The sequence below is a fragment of the Sturnus vulgaris genome, chromosome 5 (genome assembly GCF_052056855.1).
Source record: "Sturnus vulgaris isolate bStuVul1 chromosome 5, bStuVul1.hap1, whole genome shotgun sequence".
NCBI lineage: Eukaryota > Metazoa > Chordata > Aves > Passeriformes > Sturnidae > Sturnus > Sturnus vulgaris.
In genome coordinates, this window is record NC_142247.1 from 19148627 (window position 1) to 19170779 (window position 22153).

The 22153-nt window shown below is 38.0% G+C and overlaps 1 long non-coding RNA gene across 1 annotated transcript; it reads right to left on the bottom strand.

Annotated features, from left to right (window-relative positions):
- Positions 1-4649: 4649 nt before the first annotated feature.
- Positions 4650-20672, bottom strand: LOC148223576 (uncharacterized). The gene is made up of 3 exons (XR_015804169.1): positions 20431-20672; positions 9324-9423; positions 4650-6815 (listed from the first exon to the last, which is right to left on the bottom strand). It is a non-coding gene; the product is annotated as an uncharacterized LOC148223576 (long non-coding RNA).
- Between the last annotated feature and the right edge of the window lie 1481 nt (positions 20673-22153).

Genomic DNA, 22153 nt, shown 5'->3' on the forward strand with positions numbered 1-22153 from the left:
TTATACCAGCACATATCTTGACTGAACTGGCCTCCAGCTTTGGCTTTGAGAGAGTGTTTATGCAGAGGGAGAGCTCTTTGCTAAGCTGTGCACTCAGGCTTGTCCATCCATATACAAACTTAGATGGAATGAAATTTATTTTTATCCAGGAGGATGGAGCTGCCCTGTGAGTACACAACAACATGGTTCCAGCTGCATTAGATGGTACTAATGGGGTGTCACTCTCTCCCTTTTCCATTGAAAAGGCATCAGTGGAATGTACACCTAATAAATTTACTGATATTTACCACCACTTGGATTACATTAATAGCATAAACTCATATTTGTAGCTAAAAAACCCAGGCTGTTATTAAAATTTTCAAAAACTATGCCTGCAACTTCTGTATTCAGCTATTGTGAAGACTACCTTTTTTTTTGGCAGTGGCCTTTTCTATGCCTAAAAATTACAAAGAATTAAAAGTATAATGTCATTCTTTATTATCTACATGCTCTTCTAAGACTAAACAAAAAGTACTAATAAAACCCAATCTGCCCGGTCCCTGGCGACCTAGTAGTCTGTCCTGCAAAGATCATCCCCAGAAACATTCTTTCAGAGACAGAGAGTTCTGCTTTAGATTAGACTGCCGAGTCCTGGAGCTCACACAACAGCCCTACTGAAAACAATTAAGTAATTTATACTTAGAAGCAACTGTAACCTTATCCAGACAAATACCTTCCCATTATGAGGACAAAAGAGACAGTATGTTGTTTTACTTTCTCTCATATTATCTGCTATAGTGGTATTTTTTTAATTATGGGAAATCAACTAAAAAATAACATGTTGTCTAGCAACAAAGAAAACAGACACAAACAAAAGAGAAACAGTGACATTTCTGCTTTTTATATTGTGTACTTCTACTTTCAGGTAAACTGAATAAAATTAAAACAACAAACAAGTTAAAATGAACTGGCTAATCAACCTCCCAACAGAGGCATGATACAACGACTCTGGGTGACTCCAGAAGATGGTTTGGTTTTTTTGGTTTGTTTGCTTTGTTTTTTTGTTTTGTTTTGTTTTGCTTTGTTTTGTTTCAAAAGCACCTGAGATTCATTAAGTTATTCTAAGGATATATAACTTCATAATTCAATCTTTTAAATTTAATCATTAACTTACAGAACAAACATTCGCTAGTTTTCCCTTCAGCCAATTTTTCCTTTTGAATGAAAAGACTTAAACTTTTCAATTTTATCACAACTACACAATGAAAAATGATCCATTCAGAATATAGGACATTCTGATGAATTACAATATGGTTTCTTACAATGTGACTTTCTTACAATTTGTCCACCAATTTATAGGTTATGTCATGATAATACACTACATGGCACCATCAAGCTATTAGTAACAATGTTGATATAACAAGTTCTGCATTTAACTTTGCAAGATAAGAATAGAAAAAATTATAATGAAAGAGAAAAAAAATGGGAAGGGATGTTAATCACCTCAATTTGTGATTCTTGGCAGAAGTGCCTAGAGATTTCTCTCGTGGGCCTAGACTTAGGAATACATTACACTTAAAGAATTTAATGATATAGAACAAAACCATATTTTCACCATGATTTCATTCATTTCACCTGTATTTTGTTGAGCCATATACTCATCCACATAGAGACCTGGTGAAAATATGTAAGAAAGCTGCACAGATCTAGCTAGAGTTTCAGAGAAGTAAAAACTATTAAAAATTTTAAAATGAACTCCCATTGACCATGACTTCCTTGAAATTCTTTTTCTCTTAACGTGCTTTTAGAAGCTGCATAATTACCATGTTATGAGAAACAAAACTAGCAAGCCAATAAAAAATGTTACTGATGGCTTATTTAAAACAGTGGCAAGAGATGTCTAAAAATCTTGTAGTTATCTAAACAACAGTTAATAAGAGGACTTTGAAGACCTAATATTGTCTTTGAATGAGAAATATATTTGAGCTGTGGAAGTGATTGAGTTGCAAGAAGGCCATGTCAGCAGTAACCAATGAATGGAGCAATTTGTTGTATCGCTGGTACTTGCAGTGTGGGATTTGGCATCTCCACAACAGTCAGAACTAAATGTTCTGACCCTTCAATCAGAACTAAATCCATTATTGTTGTACTGTGTGTGTGCCTTATGATTCCTGATTTGCTCCTTCTGCAACAGTTAGGAAAGTGGCTGAAAGCAGTTATTTTTTAGAGTGCTGCAACTGTGAAATGGGGGTCAAAGGATGGGTTACAAGATGGTAGCAACATTACTAACTTTCTCTTCTGAAGCAAATGTCACAGTTTGCTCTGATACATCATGATCAAAGACACTGTTCACATTTCTGCTGTAAAATGTAGGCGTTCCAGTGTAACTCATACACCATCATTTTCAGATAAACAACCCAAACAGGCTACTAAATGCTGGGGCCTCAGATCTATTTTTACTGAATTTAGCAACTATTCAAACAATAATTTAGCACTTTTTATCTAGAAGCTAAATCAGAATTATTGCAAAGAAAAGTCTACTGGCTTTTGTCAAAGGAAGAAAAGAGGATTCAACAAAAGCAAATAAGAGGTACCCCAGCCTGCCTCTGTGCATCCTGAGAGGGTAACAAGGCAAGCAGTAAGGAGTAGCAGCCCTTGAGGAATTGTCAAGAATAATTTGTCTATCTAATTTCCTTTATAAGAATGTAATGGGCACTGCAGACTGGAGATTGAGTCAATGAAGCAGAAAATCAAGTCATCAGAAGAATATAGAAGAGGGATAATGAGTTTGGGTCAGACCAGAGTCCACTCAGTCCAGAATCCAGTCTCTGTCATGGCCACAGCAGTTGTTTATGTAAGAATGTAAAACCAGGGCAAATGCATAGAGATATATCCTCAATATGGCCTTGTATTGGATTTGCACGGCAAGATTTTGGTAGCAGGGGGACTACTGGGTGGATTTTGTCAGATGCTGCCAGAAGCTTCCTCCATGTCCCAGAGAGCCAATTCCAGCCAGCTCCAAGATAGATCCACTGCTGGCCAAGGCTGAGCCCAATAGCAACAGTGGTAGCACCTCTGGGATAGATGTCAGAATGGAAAAAAAAATCAAAATTTAACTCTCTCTTTCAGATATTATCACACTGACTTTAGTAGCTGACTCTTTGCTGTTCAGGGTAGAGCAAACAAACAAGGATGGGAACTATCACTGCATACGTACAAGAACTCAGTGTAGGCTAAGTTATCTATATAGTGTCCTTACAAACTTTCATGTATGCAAGAAAGAACCCAGAAAATAAGACAAAAAAATGATCTTATTCCCAGAAAAATAGAATGCATTGTCCATGGGCGATCTAGTGGAGTAGAATCACCCAGCTACATTATTCAAATAGATTTTGAAAAAGACCAAAATTAAAATGGAGCAGGCTGACTGTGCCTAAAGTTCCCAGAGTACATTTTTGCCCCACAAGTCATACTCTGTGTACTTCTGGGTTCTAGGACTGTGTCAGAAGAAGATGCAATGTCTTGGTCTCAGTTAATCATTTTGGCAGTGGGAAATTATATGAGTAGAAGATGCAAAAATATTTTTACGAGTTGCTCCAGGGAACATAAGAAACCAAACAATGTTTCTTCCTTTACTAGAGTATGTTTCCACAGGAAAGGTCCTTTTATTATGGCAGGTTGTTTATAATCTCTCTATTGAATGAGAAACCTAAAGGTTTAATATTTTTTCTTCTGTCATTTAATCCTAGAACAACACAAGTCTAATGCAGTTTCATTCTCTCCCTCCTGAAGAGTGGCCTCATGGCTCCTGCTGCATCCCATTAGATTTTACAGCAGATTCAGAGCCCACTGCTGCTCCTGCCCCCTCTGACAGAGAACTTGCTGTTGTAAATGGATACAGCAGTGCAAAGATCATGGGAAGCTTATCCCTTTGTTTTTAATTTCCCCCTAAGGGCAATTTGTTCCAATTAGTACCTCAGCTAGCAATTATTGCTGCACAGTACTCTGACTTATTTCTGTTTGAACTGGCTGACTCAAAGTTTGAGAATCTCTTTTGTGACGTAATATATACCCTGGTCTAGTGCTCTTGCAACAAAGAAGATCCCTTGTCAAGGATTGTGGCCATGCTCTCTGGGAAAAGACTTTCCTCACTGATTTCGTTCCCTCTTCCATGGTACACAGGAATAATTTTAAACAGTAACTTTCCTTCCTTGTAAGGGTACATGTACCTAATGCATGTGAGCAAAACAGCATGCACAAATGTGCATAAATGATGTTTTGGTTGTTGTTACTGCTTTGCCTTGTCTGGGTGCTGACCATTCCTCAGAGATGTCAGGTCTCTCACTGGATCCAGTATCTGGCACTCCTGGGGGGAGCATTGCACTGCATGGCACACACATGTGGGAGTCTCCCTCACAGCATGCACCAGCTCCATTTGTTTTTTCCTCTTTTCCTAAGTGAGCACAAACCAAACTTGGAGAGTTATGAAATAGCTGGTTTTATCCCATATTCACAAATCAAGATACATCAGAACACACAGTGAACTGCTTCACCCCAAAAGCTTAATCGGAATTGAAAATTTTAATGATGTAATATAGAAAGAATCTTGCCAGAACTTTGACATGTTTCATGTTTCTAGCATTGCACAGTTTATTTAAAGGAAAAATCCACATGATGATGGAGACTTAATCATGGCTGGAAGGAAATACAAATAAGAATTAGTCCTTAATCTCTTTGGTTCCCTAACAGTAAGGTTTTTCTGACCACCTGGCTGAAAGTGAGAGAAGGCTTTCACACACAAAAATCAGAAATAACCCATAGATTCTGGGAGAAGCTTAGCATAGAAAGAGATAGGAGCAAACCTCACCTAAAAACTACCTGGTACCACTCTAAGGAAGTAATACACCTTAAACTAGCTCCTTATCATTCCCCATTAACTTTCACAGAGTTGAAACATTGGATAAACATTAAAAAATTAATCCAAATTATGCATAAAATTTTCTTCAAAGAGGGTGATTCTGTTTAAAATTAAGAAACCTGGTACCACTATTCACAAAGATAAAAAACACAAAATGAAAAATACCCCATATCCCTTTTGGAGCATGTGTCCCTGAGGACTGTCCGATAACATATATTCACACAACCCTCTGGGCTCATTTGTTTACTTATTTGTGTAGTTTGGCTTACAGCCATACAGCAAAAGCACTAAATAAAGAGCAACTTAAGTAGTCAATTACAGACAACATTAAATTCAAACAGATGTATACAAAATAGAGAAATTAAAAATACATAGTTATCTTTGCCAAACACAACAAATAACTGGAGATACAATCCAAGCTACAATTATCTCAGTTGAATTGTATCTTATAGCAGCTTCAGATCTCCTTTAACTAATTACAAACATAATGTGCCTCTGATGATACTGTCACTGAAAATTGCTCTTGCAATAATACAGTTCTTACTTTTTGCCTCTTTCATTTTATAAATGTGAACTAGGTAGGAGTAAATAGTTTTGCTAAGTAGTACAGAGGCTGTGGAAAAAATCAGGTTACTTTCTGATGTCATCATAACATAGTAAGAAGTAAAGGTTATTATATGAAGTATGTTGCTTAATGCCTAGATGCTTCTGTCATGAGAACTGAGATCTGTTTAAATGAGAGAAATATTACCTATTTTATTTTTTCAATAACGTGCAATAATCTAAAAGGGTTTGGTTTGTCAATGTGATCACAAGAACAAGGTGCTTGGTGAAGAAGTAAAAAACATACCTGTGAATACAGGTAGATATGTAAATGGAATGCATTTTAGAGATCCCTGTCCTTTAGACTATGGACATGATGCCTTCATATTGTGATAGTGGCTGCTTTGTGACTGCACAACAATGCCTGTGAAGGTGAGCAGTCTCGCCCTGTTTTGTATGGCACCAGGGTAGTTTGCCTGGTCCGTAAAATCTGCACAAATCTACCTACATTTAAGATGCTTGCCAGGTTAGAAATATAAACCCCTCATGAACATGTGTTCAGAAGGCATGAACAATGCTAAAGCTGGTTATGCTTGTATCAGTGCATTACCATGTTAATCTGAACCAAGTTTTGATTTGGTTGTACCATCACATGAATTGCAGTAAAAGAGAAATTAAGAAAATTACTCTCCTTCTCCAAAGAGGTGATCCCTAACTGTGTATGTATTTCTTGTACAGAGAAAATCAGTAGTGATTTGCTTAAACAAATGCATTTTGCTTTGAATTGAAACAGATCAGGAATACATGGTTTCAGCCCTTCTCATACTGACATGACCTAAATAATAAAACCCTATAAACCACATAAAACAATCACGATTTTTTCAGTAATTCAACAGTGTTTTGTCATTTGAGAATGTCCTGAGATGCAAAGCTGCCACACAGATAGGTCTGAACCATTTCACATTCAAGTTTTGATTTCATCCTCCAAAGTCAGGGTGAGGTTGCAGAATTCCCACTGGGGAAAGAAGTTTTCAAAATACGAGGCTGCCATTAATGCTGGCAACATTCAGGCCCGCTGTTACCATTTAACAATGTCAGTAGAAAAGAAAATTCCATGAGGTGGTAGACTGAATATCCCTGCAGGATGATGACAGTTCAGAGGAAATCCAGATGCATTTGCATAGGAGAAACTTCTGTAAACAAGTTCTGCACTCCAGCAAAGAAATAAATGTCAAGGTAAGCTTGGCAAGCGACAAAAAAGGATGAGTCATATTTCTCCAAATTCATTCCAAAGATGCTATCTTTCACCTTCCTCAGTGCTGTAGTCACAAGACTGACAGTGTTGCTGCTCCTTTATGGGAAACGGTATTCAAAACTGTGGATAAATGATTTAGCAGACCCTTACAGTAATTTTTCACACATACTTTGTTTTTATTACCAAAATCTGGGAGGAATGAGTCTCCATACGCAGCAATCAATGTGCAATTGCCTAGCTAAAATGTTTTTAAATAACTTCCCTGCCATGCTTTTAGTTGATATTTTCACATTAAAATACATAGAATGAAGTCATTTTATGACAAGATTCTTGTTAAGCAATTAATGGAAAATGTTGTGTCCATTTTGCAAAAGAAGAAATGGAGGCAGTATGACTGAGCCCACATTTCCAAGCAATCATTTTCTTTAAGTTGTTTAACTTCTGATTAACCAAATTGACACACCTTGAAAACTAATTTTTAAGACTGCTGTGCACTTTGATTACAGTCAACAGGATCTGTATGCACCTAGCAGGTCTGAAATTCAGGCTAACTACTTAGAAATCAAGGAATTAGAAATAAAAGGCCACTTTTGCAAAGATTTACAGAAAATTACATGTGATGTCTGGGACACTTAGGCCAGGACTAAAACCAGTCCCTTAGCTCACAAACCAGAGAATCAGCAGAGTAATTGTCACTCCTGCTAATGCTACTGAGCAGTAGTATTGTTTTCCTAAAAGAAGCAGAGAAGGTAATTTTGTCTAGCTCATCCCTGTTCTCTACTGTTTGTTAATCTGAATCATTAATATTTTTTTCTCTGAAATGACTAATTATTTTTACTTTAGTGAACAGAAGTCAGTCCATGATACAAAGATATTAATTATTAATTAATTAGTTATTGTGATATTAAATGGAGAACCCAGCAGCTTATAAAAGATTTTCATCTGAGTTCATCAGTAGCTTATGCTAATTAGACCTCTAGGTCAAACTTTATGTATAATGGATTCATTTCCTCTCATGACTTAAAGTTGCCATTTCTGTTTTCAATTAATTTCTTTTCTAAACTGAAATGCATAGAAGAGTTTAATATCTATAAAAAAAATTCCGTTTGAATCTTTATATGGCTAGTATCCCAGGATAGTGATTTTTTTCATACTGTCCAGGTAAGGTTTTTAGATAAAAAGATTCCAGTTGCCTATTAAAAATTACATTTATTCTTGTCCTTCTTCTCCTGTGATTACTCTTGCAAATACTGGTCCTTGAAAATGTAGCGAAGTATTCTAATGACATGGTGTTATTCAGCATGATTAGTGTTGCAGAATACAGCTAGGTTCTTTGTTATGTGGTAAATTTCTATCTTATCCAGATGATTTAATCCAAATTATATCTGGAATAGAAAAGCAGTTGTGATCTGTTGAATTCACCAGCAAGATGCATGTCCTGGGAACGTTTTTATCACTAGTTTGGAGATTGTTTTTCATAAGATTTCCAAATGGCTTTTCAGGACACTTCTCTTTCTTGTACTTAGCTTTGACAATAGACAGAACTGAGTAAAAATGTGGTGACTTGGCTTTTTCAAAATAGGTTTAGTGTTGTTTGTTGGCATGGGATCAAACATCTTCTCTGTGCAGAAGCATGCATATTGATGTCCAAAAGCAAGAAGTAAGAATGTGTTAAACAATAGCTGCTGTATCCTTTGGAAGTTATCAGCTTTGTTTATACTCATATAGTCTTAAACTGACATGCATCTTGGTGTTACTGGTTCAGAAATCTCCCAAAACTGTGTTTCTGTGTTTAGGAGTGATTTCTGGTTTATCTTGGTTATGAAGAAATCAAAAAAATTTCTTACAGCACTAGTCCTGGGACCTTAACTTTTACCATTCCCAGGATCCCTGAGTAAGCAGGGATGTGCAAGTGAGAAACACTAACAGCCAGAGGTGTAATTTTGGTTCAGAGAAACCCTGATCTTATCTACATGGATTAATTCAACCTTGCTTTCTCCATACTTAGCAATGTGATTCCTTCAGCTATGTCTCTGCGTGTCTGTTGAAGTGACTGGGGTGACAAAACCCCATGATACTATCAGCCCCTGTATGATGACAACCAAATGACATCTTCCCTTACATTTTTGTCCCCCATCACCTTTTTTCCCAGCCTACCTTTCATATATCTACTCCTCTGCATTTCCATATGTGGGTTTCTATCACTTCCCTCCTTCCTGACAGTCTCTCTCATACTATCTTTATCCTGGTTTTTTAAATGTTGGAAGGAGCAGGCAAGTGAATTTGACCTGTCAAATCCATGCACACCACATAGCCAAGCCTTGTAACCATGAGATGTGTTTACTGTGCCTTCCCTCTGTTCCTTTTGCCCACTTACTCAGTCTCAGATCAGACTTTCTGTGTGGTACTCCTCTCTCCTGGCTTCAGGCAGGAGCTCCTGAGCCAGCTTCCCATGGGTCTTCATTACAGAAGAAATAGGTGCTTGGAGACATGATTTATCTCAGGCTTTTTTAAATGCCTACCTCTGGATGAAGCTACTTGAACCTTGTAAGACCTTTCTCTCCTCTGACTGGAAGGGAAACCCAGAAAACCAGCTCAACAACTGAGAATCCTATTTGGAATACTTACATTTGGCCAGAAAAATCTTTATTAGTCCTACCCCATGTAGACCAGTGACAGACAAAAAGGAATTCGAAATAGGAAGATGATGAAAACCACAATTCCAGCTCTAAACAGAAAAAACACAATAAATATTTAGAGATGGAAGTACCAATAAACTATGTACTGTTGCATGGTTTTCAAGCATTTGACCTTTTTAAGATGACAATTTGTAATTTATATGTCAAATAAAGTTAAAAAAATCCACATCAACAGATACTGTAATACCCGGAATGATCTAGTAGAAAAAACTTTTACACTATGAGTTAGGTTTGATGCTTTAGATGTTACAGCTGCCACTCTTCATCCAATATCTGAACTATAAAGATGGGATTTATGGTCTTACAAGTATGAAGGTGAGGAATCATAATAAAAATAAGCATACTGATTCACATGAAAAGTATGTGCCAAATAAAGCCTTAAATCATTTTATGCAGCCTGTCATTCACACATATTTGACCGTCATCCAAATTGCTGGAATTGTCCTTCACACAGAAAAAAACCCCCAAGTCCGCTGTTTATTTTTAGGATAATTGGAAGAGCAACATATTATCTTCAAATTAATGAATAGGTCAAGTTGTTTCTACAAGCTTAATAATATTTTCCATTGTCCCTCCCTCCTTAACACCTATCTTCATTGCCTAATCATTCACATACTTTATTTTTTTGAGTTTGAGTGAGTCATGAAGTGCACATTATGATGATAAATGTATCATCTGTGCTTCCTTTCAACGTGAACTCAGTGGTGTGATTCACGCTGTAAACCTATTTTACTCATTCTATCCTTTGTTCATAACCTTGACTCTGTTAACATCAACAGTATGGCTGAAATCACATGTTTCTACTTAAAAGCTAACATAAAGGTCTTATCTGCTTTACATTCTATAAATTATGTCTGACACATTTTTTCCTATGACTCCAGCTATTCATTTGAAATTACAAACATTACTGTAATTCAAGCTGAAGAAGCTCACCTTAAACATGAAGGTAATATTTTCCCTCTATGATGCCATTTAACTGATTTGTTTGAGTCAATTATATATTGTAAAGGATATTCAAAAACATTTTTCTTTCTTTTACAGCTTAGTTCACAATCGCAAGCTCTGTTGGGACTGTTTTCCAGTGCTATGTTAGAAAATCAATACACCCTGTATGTGAATCCCACTTGGTGCTCTCTTGCCCACCTCAAAGACCAAACCTATATTCACCCCATCCCTGATACCCAGAGTATGTACTTTGCTTCTCCAGTTTCAAGTGACTAACAAATGACTTTGCAGTAGTTCTGAGAGTGCAGTGGTGATTCTGACTGAGAGCAATTACGTGTGTGTCATTAAAGCAACATGTAACTGAGCCATAATAGTCTAAAGATAGTAATACATCATTATGTGTGCTTGTGTCTGAATAGCAAGGGACAGAAGACCTTCCTTAAGAGGAAGTTATTGGAAAGTTAAAGTAAAAAGCAGCACAGCATAAGATGTTTTCTGTGCAATCCTTTCAGGAGGCTCCATTGTGACATTAAATCACTGATGACTATGTTTGTGTGCTCAGAGAAAGATAATGATTAGAGGTTGCTGGTTAATTATGAGGTGGAGAGAAAACAGTGAGATCATTTGGAAGTGAACAGAAAAGCACATAGACATGTTGTGGGAGATTCTGAAAGTGGAAAGATTAGTTTATCAGCTTCCAGACCTAGAAAAGACAAGCACGTGCAGACTTTCTTGTAGCTACAGGGGAATTTTTGTTGTTTTTTTTCCTGAAAACAAGTAATTTCAGATAAAATATTTTGTTCAGTGAGAACCAATAACCAATGGCTTGCCTTTGCATCCAGGGCTGAATGCATGCCAGATTTATTTGAAAGGGTCTTTGCAGGGAAGAGATGTGGGAGTATGTGCTGTGAAGTTGTGAAGAGGTGAGAGAAGTGAGCAGGGGCAGGTAAGGAGAGGTGGTGTAGGACATTCGGAAGTTTCCTAAAGTGGCTTCCCCCAGTAAATCTTTATTTGTTGCTGCAACAGGACAAGACCTACTGAACACAAATCTGCTAAGGCAACGAGATTGACTAGGTCTAGCCTATAGATCATGGTCCATCCCATGCATGGCATGGAAAATTGAATAATTTTCACTCAAGCAAATGGCAATCTTACTATTAACTTCCATGGGTCAAGACATGCATGTTAATTAAAGCACCTATTGGGACTTGCTTTTTAAACATCATCTTTGACCACAGATCATTGAACATCCTTGGTTGCCATCTCGTTTGTGATGTTTTAATGGTGGCAAAACTTAATTTTCCATTTTTATTAAAGGTTGGAGGAAGTTTTGACGTAACTCAAATTCCTATGGCTAATTCTAATATTAAGATTAAAGTAGGAAGTGTTATTTTGCTTGAAACGCTCCTTTCCATAGAAACCTCACTTAGAGCATAATGTTGAAGAAAGAGACAGGAGTTATCTAAACACTTGCTATCCTGTTTACTATGTTTATCAGCTGAGGACTAGTGTATATTTATAACAGAATTGTTAGTTTTTCTGGTACAGCTCACCTATCTGGACCCTTTTTCTTCTTTTTTTTTTCTTTCAGGATGACCACTGCCTGCTTATCCTGACTTGAGAGGAGCACAGCCCACAAAGTCAGCTATTTCTATACCTGTGAGAGATAAACCACCCCTGCAATGCCTTGCCTGACTGTCCCACACCCTTTACCTCCAATCCCTCCTTCTTTCCTCTCCTGGTGGAGACACGGCATTCTCCCACCCCTGGCCCTGGCTCCTCTGGCACTCAGCCACCATTCTGCAGCAGGTCTGACTGGATCTGGTGTCTGCCAGAGACTGTTCTTCAGCAGCTGGGCCCTGGAGGTAAGAGCAGTGACTGAGAAAGGCTTCTTCCAAGTAAAATATGACTTATTCATAGGAACAGAGCACTTGGGGAGAAAAATGTTAATGTGAGATAAGCCAATGTCTCTCCTGAAAGATCTACAGGCCTAACACTTCCTTGGACCCTGCTTTCTGCATGGAAATACCTCTGAAGGACTTCACTTTTCTTAGTTCCAGAGCAGAGATCTTCTTTATAACAAGGCAATGACTCTGGCTTTTGTGTTTGTGAGCTCCGTTTGCCAAGCTCGTCTGGTGAAGAAACTAATGGACACTGGAAACATTCCTGTGACTGCCCTGCTTCATGTACTGCACGCTGCATATCAGCACAAGAGGAGTCTCTGTTTCTAAAATTGAACTCTCTTTTTTAACAACCTCATTTACCAGGACACTGAGCAGGCAAATCAGATGCACACGACTTGCCTGGCTGTGCTGCATCCAAGCTCTGCCTTCCTGCAACATTGGCTCTCCCCTTGAAGTTCACTGCAGGTAATTTCATCTCTAAGTGCTTGTAGGTATCTGGCTATCTACTTTCTTTTTTTTTTTTTTGCCTATTGCACTTGGGAATCTGGGAAAACTCTTGAAATTATTTGTTTCTTTTCTGCTTTGACAGACCATACCATACCATCAGAAAGACAAAAATATAATGGAATGTCTCTCAATATATCTACAGTCTATTTCAAAACTGTTCAGAAATATCTTGGTTTGTCTTTGATTTAATTATCAGCTGGTAACAGATCAATTATTTTATAATCTGCACTCAAAGAGTAATTTGTAAGTATTCACAAAACCAGGCAAATCTTTTTAAGTAGTGTGTGTATATATATAAAATAAACAAAACTAAAATTCCTACTTAATTTGTGTGGTTTAAAATTCTGCACATTAAATATAGACAGCACTATCTACATGTAAAATCTAAGGATTTATTTTTCTTGAAAGCAGTGACTACAATCTTGGTTCAGGAAGTCAATGAAATATTTCAGAATATAGGCTATCTTTCTGAAGATAGAAAAAACTGGGTGGGACAAATATTTGCTGCATCTTGTATTAGTTGTAGGGAGTAGTTGCTTTCCTTGTGTCATTGGAAATGATACAAACATGCATTATGACTTGCTTGTTGGCATACAGGCTAGAAATAAACTAATTATCTATTTAATGTATGCCCTTCCTTCTGGATCTCAGGTTTCAGCCCAGTGAGTTAAAGTCACTATCAGCTTTCAGGCTATGAGTTAAATCTCTGCTCCTCCAAATGTCAGTAGGAGGTTTGCCATTACATTAATTGAGACCAGGATTTTACTCCATGAGTATTTTTTAGGGAAGATCTGAAATGCTCTGTTAAAAATTCAAATGAGAGAAATCTCAGCTTACAAGTACAAAAGCCATTCACTTCTATCTTTATGTAAAATGATTTGGTCAATACCCAGAGGCAGTTAAATTAAGACTGGTTACAGCTTTTACTTGCAGCTAAAAATTCAGCAATTCACATCTAGAATAGATTTTGTTTTTACAAAGAGAGAAACAGACTCAAGATATTTAGCTTGTGACACAGATATGATTTATTTTAAACCATGCATCAGTCTAGAGTAGATGGCTTAAGCTGCCAAAGGCTGGTTGTCTTAGAAGCCCTTCTAAGTGTAGTAGAAAGTTATACATCAAGTTAAGGGTCGTTGTGCATAAGGTTTTGTGGATGGCACAGCATGCAGATGTTTTTCCTCACAAAACAGATGAATACATTAGCCAAGGAGTTCTTAAAAAGCAGTGTGTTACTTCAGTGACAGCTGACCAGTAGTGCTTTTCAGTTGAAGAAATTCAGTTGTCTCTTGACAGGAAGAAGAATAATAACCTCTTAATTCATCCAGCAACCTGCCTCTTACACCAAAAGTAATAATTCACAATGTTTCACAGATGCTATGTCCCTTATCACTAGGCTTTCAATTGGGGTAAAAAGAAAAGAGTACAAGCTCGCTATGTAAAAATATATTCTTGCTATTTCTACATAAACTTTTCAGCACAAAAGCAAACTCAGATCATCCGAGTGGTGAAGTGAGTGCCTAATGTGGCACCCAGGCTGTGCAAAATCGCTTTCAGCCAACTTTATTTTCCCCTGATTGTGGAACCCTGTTGGGGCTGGTGTATAGCAAAGAGTTTAAAGGCTAGTGTAGATGGCAGCAGTCTCAAAAGGGCTATTTTAGTAGCCAGGATTATTGGGACATAAAGGAACCACAGAGCCCTTGCTCACTGACTGCCTCGTGCCCATAACACACAGCAAAGGAGTGACAGAAGATGCTGATAGCACAGGAGGTTTTCACTGTTCTTTGGGAATATCTTTGTGACAAATTCCTCTGGCGTCCTGGGCTCACACAGGTCTGCCCTGGTTTATGGGTGCAGTGGTGTTACAGTTTCGGGGACACAACTGAAGTGCTGAAGATTACTTTTTAAAGACATGATGCTGACAAATTAAGTTCAAAGTCTAAGCAGGGCCCTTCCAAGTGGCAACTCTCCAGAGCTGGACAGTTATAGTATTAATTTCCATAAATCTTTTCGGGAGCTTCTTGGGCTTTGAATAGTTCCAACATTTTGTCATTCCCATTAAAGAGGGAAAATTTCAGAATTATTTTTTGGAGGCCAGAATAATTATATTCTCAGAAAATAATAATAATTTTAAAAAGAAAAGTTGGAAAACAATATATGCATTGGAAAACAGACCATATGATAGAATTAATTAAGTATCACTAAGTAAATACTGGGAAAAATGTTAATATAATAGCTTTTTTAGATGCAGTCCTGGAAACTGATGTTGATACAAAAAGGTGCAAAAAGAACTTTTAAGAGATTTGTTTATGACTCTTCTTCATAGCCAGGAAATAGTGTAATTTCAGCTGTAAAACCTCTGCCAAGCTGTGAACATGTCTCACTGTAAAGTGTGTACTTCCTTATTTGCACATCTCAGAACAAAACCAACTGGAGCAAATGTTTTTGTTGCTTTACGTTGAGTGCTTTTTCCTCCATCATATTTGCTTGCTACTTCTATTCCTGTTAATTAGCATTCTGGGATATTTGGGAGGAAAAAATGGGAAAACAATGTCAAAGAAGACTCTTCAGCAATAAAACTGATCACATTCTTGCAGCCAGAAACTCACGAGACAACATGAGCAGTGTGCTTATGCAGCTGGATCCTTCCACGAATGACTCAAATAAAGTATCAGTTGTTTAAAACTGAAAACTCTCCAGTGAACTAACACTTTACAGTAAAGCCTCCAATGAAAGTATGCTTTCCTTTTTTTTTAATGCTGAGACTAAAGTTATTGGGATAAAATTTGGTGTCCACCCTCACATCTCTATGTAAAACAAAACAAAACAAAAGAAGTCGGACAGAACCTGGCACAATGCTATATGGACTCAGAGAAAGAAGAGGCTCGAATTGATGAAGATTCAAAAAGAAAATTAAAGGAAATAGCAGTCTGGAAAACTGAATAAATAAGATGCACTGTCTTTGGACCTTGTTGGACCCCGTTTCAGACTCTCGAATACCTTCACTTGGCAAGACACTACACTGCCTATCACTATTTTTTAAGCTGATGCATGACATTGGTGTTCACATATTTCTTAAATAAATTAATTCATCTGACACAGAGTCCTCTCTCTTTGCTACATGGATAAAAGGAAACAGATTTTGTGCCATTTATACCACAGAAATTGAATACTCATATAAATGTGCTACTGGATTTATATTGAGTTTTTGGAAAGTCACAAAAAGAGGAGATCCAAAGACTACTGGATGCAAGAGACTTTTTCTAAAACATGAATTGTTGAAAGTTTATCATTTCAGTTTGAGGAACATCTTTTGGATCCCATCTTTCCCAAGAAGAAGAATTTAAATGTTAAATTATAGTAGTCAGCTCTTGAGTTGGAAATAACTTGGAACAGGGGCTCAGTTGAAGCATAAGAAAATATTTTTTCTTCAATTTCCAGTAATTTTAAAGGCTTGGTGCACAGAAAAGCTAAAGTTGCTGGAAAACTATAAATCTAACAAGAGCATAGAGGGAAATATGCTTCTGGAGATGGATTAATGAGGAAAATTGAGAGCACTGAGCATTCCACTGAAGGGTTGACCCAGAGTGAAACAGTGGGGTCTGGATGGATCAGGGTATGGCTGATCATGAGGCCAAACTGCCAAACTCTTGCACACATACAAATTAGTTAAACAGGCTCAGACTTGCAGGTTAGAAGTGTGCAGGCTCCAGGGGTTCATCTGCAGGAAATCTAGGTGTGCACAGGTGGCAGCACAGGTGCTGCTAAGGTTCCAGCTGCCACTGCAGCCAGGACTGCTCACCCTTAGAGCAGCTCATCCAGTTTGTCACAGGGTTATTTTCTGTATGTTTACATGCTGTGTGTGCAGGGAGGTGTGCCAGGGAAGGAAGATTATCCTGTGTCAAGCAGAGCTGCTGCTGGCCGTGCTGGCACTGCTTTGTCCTTTGGCAGGGGTCACACCCACAGGCAGGACCAGGCTGCACCTTTGGCATCAGGCAGTGCAGGGTCTCAAAACCAGCCTGGGCAGAGGGGGTGAGCTCAGCCACACCTACTCCCAGTGTGAGTGGCAAACCTTCAGTTTACATCTGGCTCCTGGACTAGAACAGGACTTTGTAATGTATTCTAGTGGCTTTCAGAAAGTGGAGGCAACTCACACCACATATTTATATAGAATATTTATATATTTATAAATCTAATATAACTCTATTTTTTAAAAGGAGGTTTTTAATCCTAATTATCCTACATCCAAATTTAATGAAAAAACTTATCTAAGTTACTTATGGTAACATACTTGAATATGTATTATTAATATCTCATTTTAAAAATATTATTTAAATTTGTAAATCCAGGAGTAATGGGATATGGCAATTGGCATCCCAAAGCCATAACTGAGTAACGACTTAGCTGTGATTTTGGAAAAAGTCTGTTCCTAAAAATACTGACCCCATTTTCATGTACATCTAGGAAACTTAACAGAAAAAAAAAAAAAAAAAAAAAAGGCATCAGTGACAGGACCCTGAAGTTGTGTCAGGGAGAAAGGTTCTTCATCCAGAGGGTGGTTGGGCACTGGAACAGACTCCAGTCTGTTCCAGTCCAGTGGTCACAGCCTGACTGTGTGCAAGACGAGCTTGGACAATACTCTCAGGCACATGATGTGACTCTTGGGGATGGTTTTGTGCAGGGCCAGGAGTTGGACTCAATGATCCTTGTGGGTCCCTTCCAGCCCAGCTTATTCTGTGATTAAAAGATATTTTTATAATGATCAGCATCAGTAAAAATGCCATGCTTGAAGACTACATAAGGTTTTATATATGTTCTAGTGCTTCCATAAGCCTCAGTGGCCACAGGAACAGCTTAGACAAGCTAAGTATTTTTCTAGCATCAGTACTTCACCATCTGTTTCCTCCTGCAAACATCATTCTCAGCAGGAGCCAAGCAGGGTGTGTAGCAAGCAGTGAGAAATGGCAGAACTATCAAGTAGGAACACAGTATAGGAAAACATCTACTTATAGGGTGGACTGTCACCAAGGGAAGCAATTTTTGGGTTTTAGTGTAATAAAACAAAATCATTGTACCACACTGAACCTTTTCTGCAGTTTCAATACCAGATGCGAAAATATGAGCATCCTGATAATGTTTTTAAGTTAAATAAAGTTCTTGACATAAAATTAAACTGGACAAAATTGTGATTAAATATAATACAGCACTGCAGATTCAGGAATTATTTTTAAGATCAGTAAACTAAAGAAGAAATAAGTCATGCCATTTTCACTCTGCTACAGTTTCTATGGCTACTGAAAACCAAGCTTAGAAACTGCATGATGCATATGTCTAACTTGGCAAGTGAATTAAAGTCTAAATATCAGTGTAATAGTGTAATTCTCAACATTATTCTAGCTTCCTGTATTTGAGTTTCTTTTACATGAGCTTGAGATGAGATAGAACATAATTGCTTGTTAATTGCTTTTCAGAGAACAGACTGCAAGAAGAGATGCACAGCACCAGGGAAAGTTAACAGGAATGAAAATATTGGCTTATATTCAAGCTGAACCTTCCACAGCACAATAATATATTTATGATCAGCTATTGAGGATCTACCCAGTTACCCAAACATCACTTCACACAAACTAAAGGTCCTGCATCTCTCTGCCTGCCACCTGAAAACAGCATAGGTCTCCCATGGATTTTGTGTTATCAGCTCTGATGGATGGCTTAGATACTCCAGAGCTCCTCAAACAGCATCAGGCTCCCAAGTTAGGCAACTGAAATGCTCTCCATGACTGAAATAGCCTTCAGGCTACTAGAACAACAGCTAAACAAATTCTGGGTTTGTGCTCAGGCAGCAGATAGTGAACTAAAGGAATTATGCTGGGACACGCAGATTGCATTGAGGATTTAGTAGGCAATGAATAGAAAAATTCATCTGGGAAGGGAACACAAGAAAAGTAGTTTGGGAAATGATGCACTGAACAAAAAAAAAAGAGACTTGGGTTTTGTGCTCTGATAAGATCAAGACAAGTGATGTAACCTTGATTCTTGGTGTATCAGATCATACTGGTACAACTTACATGCACTGGAATGATTACCTGGCACATCATACTGGAAATGATTCAGTATTTAAGTAATGTAGCAGGCAAAGCTCCTTTTTCCTCATGGGCCTTACACCTTGGCTCTCTGAGTATTCTTTTGTACACAGGCTTTGTTTTTTTAAGGTGCTATGCAAGCCATACTGAGACTTCATTAAACATGTGCAATTTTTAGTTCATAGAAACACATATAATTTCTGGACTCACGAAAAAAGCATTCCACTATATAATTAATTGCTTAAAAATTAAGGCAATTTGATGTCATCTGGTTTGGCTCTGATCTTTGCTGCTCTTATTCCTAAAAGACTGCCACCCACTATTTCTTGCACAGAGGTGCTCCTCCTGTTCAGCTCCATCTTTTGGTTCCCACATGTTTTGCCTGGAAGGACTTAATCTCTACTGCCTTTGTCCCTCCACCAGCCCTGGAAGGGCAACTACACCAGCACCACAGCTGCACATGGGGGTTTCTTCCAGTTCCATTCTGTTTTATTATGGTTTGCATATTTCTCTTTTTAGTAATTTCCAAGTTTCTCTTTCTTCTCTTAGTAAACAAAGATGTGAGGTAGTCACATTTACTCACTCATTCTCTCTCCCTGTCTTAGAACTGAATATTCATCATGCCAGAAACCGTTTCAAAGGCAAATAGACTGTCACATTAATTTTCATTTGGGATTCAAATTTACCTAAATGAGAAGGTCTGTGTGTATTAAATAACTTTTAAAAACACTTGAAGAAGTTAGTAAAATGCTAACTGTTTTGAGTTATTTTGAGGGCAGAAGGATCTGCCTCAAAGATACATTTTGAGCAGCAACAATCTGGATTGGGAAAGACTGCCAGTCAAAAATCATATTAAACGAGCGTGGTAAGGAAGCAAGAGAAGTCCTTTAAGAACAGCTAAAGAAATATAAATATCCTCGATCCTTCCAGCTTGTGTTTCTTACTCAGCTGCAGACTCAGAGAACTTGGTACTAGTGGCTTCTTCCCTGCCTTGGGGGTAACAGAAAACTGAGATTGCAGTGGTTCTACAGTCGCCACTGCAGTCACCTTTGCTAAACAAGAACAGCATTTGATGAGGGATTGGTACTTTTCCATTAAAAAACCCAAACAAATCACAGTTCCCTCTTTACTGTCACAGCATTTGGCACTCCTGTAATCAAGCTTTCCACCAATGAGTCTTGTTTGGCTATCTTTCATTGGCAATACAAAGCTAAAAGTGGAAAGAGAGTTTAGGACGCAGGCAGCTGATCTGGCAGTGGATATTTTTCTAAGGATTTTTGTCCATATGAGTTCTGAGCGCAAATGCCAAATGACATTCAGAAGAAAAAAAGATTAAGCTGATAAAACTGCAGAGGGCCTTTCCTACTATTTTGGCTGCCTGTGGTATACAAATGACATTATACTTTTTGCTTGATTAAAAGGAAAGGAAGTAAAAGTACTAACCTTCCTTTTTAATTAAACTGATTAAAAAGGATCATCTGTGTGTTTCTCCTTTCATTTCATATTTCACTAGCCAAATGGGTTCTCAAACAGAGCTGTGCTGCAAGATAGGATATCTCTAATGAGGTAGCAACTTTTTTTGCAGGTATCTACTTACTTTATCAGGGTGCCTCATTGTTAATAGTCTCCTCTGCCCAAGCAGCTGTGCCTGTGATATTAGAACAACATGTTCCCTCCAGTACAGTGTTTGCAGTTATTTCATGTCCAACCAGAGATAAAATGCAAGCTGCTCAAAAAAGGAACTTCCAACTCACCCTGTAAAAGGAAACTGCAGAGAGACAAGTTTCTGGTAAGAAGAAAGGGTTATGTTAAGCACTTAGTGACCATATTTCTCTTTCACCAAGCCACATTATGCAACCTGTCAGGTGCAGAATACTTGCAGTTTCTAAGAGCAGAACAAGCATTGCAGATATGTGCAGAGCAAATATCTTTATTGAAATGACATGCTAGAAAAACAAAGTAATTTTGCACAGAAGTCAGGATGTAGAGGGAACAGGTGGCAGATACAGATATTTTAGAAAGGAGCATGCAAGAGAACAGATTTAATCTGCATTGTTACAGGGGTCAGTGAATATCTCCCTTCCTTATTTACACATATTTAGTGAAAATAGAGTCAGACCACATGGTAATATATTTTTAATCTTAAGTAGTCCTGCAGGACAGGGCTGTGAGGAGCTGGAGACTGGCTGCAGTGTCACTGGAGCAGGAACTGGTAGTCTCAGGGGATTGAAATGGCATCCTGGCTTGTGGGCAGCACAGGGGGAGCCCTGGGAAGGGGTCAGGGACTCCTAAAACAAAGAAATGGTTTGCAAGGGGGGCCAAATTTTTAGTTGGCTACATTTAAACAAAGTAATCCCCCATAGCAGATCTAGGCTTATTATGTCTAAAGGTTCAGGATGAAATTTACTGGGAGACATTCTCATTAGCTGATTTGGAAATCTTAAACTTTCTTAAGTGCTTGCATTTTTTTTTTTACCTTAGTCCTCTGTCATTTGGGTGATTTGTGCCAGGCATCTGGTAGCAGATGTCCTCTGCAGAGGGTTCTCCAGCAAAAAGGCATGAAACACTTCAGCCTTTTCTGCATCATCTGTTTAGATCTTTCCTCTCCTCAACGCAGCAGACCAAAGCTTTCTCAGCCTTCCTCTTACCATTAGTGCAATTACAGAAGGATTTCCTGTTGCTCCTTACAGGCACAGCCTTTCTGCTGCTCCCTCCCTAACAGTGCTTTTTCTGTCTTGCTGTTGCAGCCGTGCTGAGGTTTTTAGTGTTCTCCTTCTGAAACCAGGTGGGTAACAGAACTTTCCACAGCAGTAGCTTGCACTCCCATCCTCTGGTCTCCCAACTTATTTGTTTCCCTCTGACGTTATCTGTCACCCTCAGAGGCTGGTGAAATCTGCTTATTTTGAGTATCTGTAACCTCACACTCTTTCTCTTTACAGAAAATAGGGAACTCCAAAACTTCAGAGAGAGCCCAGTCTGTCCCCATCATGACCTCTAAAATCGTTGAGTAGTTAATTCTCGTGTATTATTTTCCCAAGTAGTTAAAGTACTTCGTTACCACTCCTGTCCTTTGAATGCAGAAATGTAAAACCATTCAGAAATAAAAAAAACTTCACATCTCTTGCTTTTTTGTGCTGAAGCTGTTCCTCTCTGATATGTTAGCATATGAAGAGGTCATAAAAAATTTATTTTAAAAAAAAATCACCTCTGATACAATAACTCAGATAAAAGATAAACACAACTCTCAGGTCTTGTGTAATTGAGCAATCTGTTGGAAACATGAAAACTGTAGACAGTTTTTAAAGATGTTGTTTGTAGTT